Source organism: Triticum aestivum, unplaced genomic scaffold (genome assembly GCF_018294505.1).
Source record: "Triticum aestivum cultivar Chinese Spring unplaced genomic scaffold, IWGSC CS RefSeq v2.1 scaffold50532, whole genome shotgun sequence".
Classification (NCBI taxonomy): Eukaryota; Viridiplantae; Streptophyta; class Magnoliopsida; order Poales; family Poaceae; genus Triticum; species Triticum aestivum.
In genome coordinates this window covers 1-632 of record NW_025310370.1, presented here as the reverse complement: position 1 = coordinate 632, position 632 = coordinate 1, and the positions used below count along the sequence as shown (strand labels likewise).

The 632-nt window shown below is 51.9% G+C and overlaps 1 non-coding gene across 1 annotated transcript; it reads left to right on the top strand.

Annotated features, from left to right (window-relative positions):
• Positions 1-359: 359 nt before the first annotated feature.
• Positions 360-478, top strand: LOC123179661 (5S ribosomal RNA). The gene has a single exon (XR_006490533.1). It is a non-coding gene; the product is annotated as a 5S ribosomal RNA (ribosomal RNA).
• The last annotated feature ends 154 nt before the right edge of the window (positions 479-632 follow it).

Here is a 632-nt window from a genome sequence, read left to right as displayed (position 1 = left end):
GTGCTTGGGCGAGAGTAGTACTAGGATGGGTGACCTCCTGGGAAGTCCTCGTGTTGCATTCCCTTTTTAATTTTTTTCGCGCCGCTTGCAAAACAAAACGCACGTGTAAGTAATATATTTACCGTGTTTTATTATTTTGCACGAGTGCGGTAAGTCATAGCTGGGTGCTCACGATTCACGGGCCCAACGTCGGCGTTGTGGCGCGGCAAGCGTGCACTGGTGCGGTTGAGAGGGAGGGGTGGAAACCGCGTTAAACTCGTCTCCGTAGTTGAGAGGGAGCGGCCAAAGCAATGTGCAACCGTCTTTGTAGTGGAGCTGGGTGGGGCAAGGATAAGGGACGAAGACCGGGGTAACATGTCGGATGCGATCATACCAGCACTAAAGCACCGGATCCCATCAGAACTCCGAAGTTAAGCGTGCTTGGGCGAGAGTAGTACTAGGATGGGTGACCTCCTGGGAAGTCCTCGTGTTGCATTCCCTTTTTAATTTTTTTCGCGCCGCTTGCAAAACAAAACGCACGTGTAAGTAATATATTTACCGTGTTTTATTATTTTGCACGAGTGCGGTAAGTCATAGCTGGGTGCTCACGATTCACGGGCCCAGCGTCGGCGTTGTGGCGCGGCAAGCGTGCA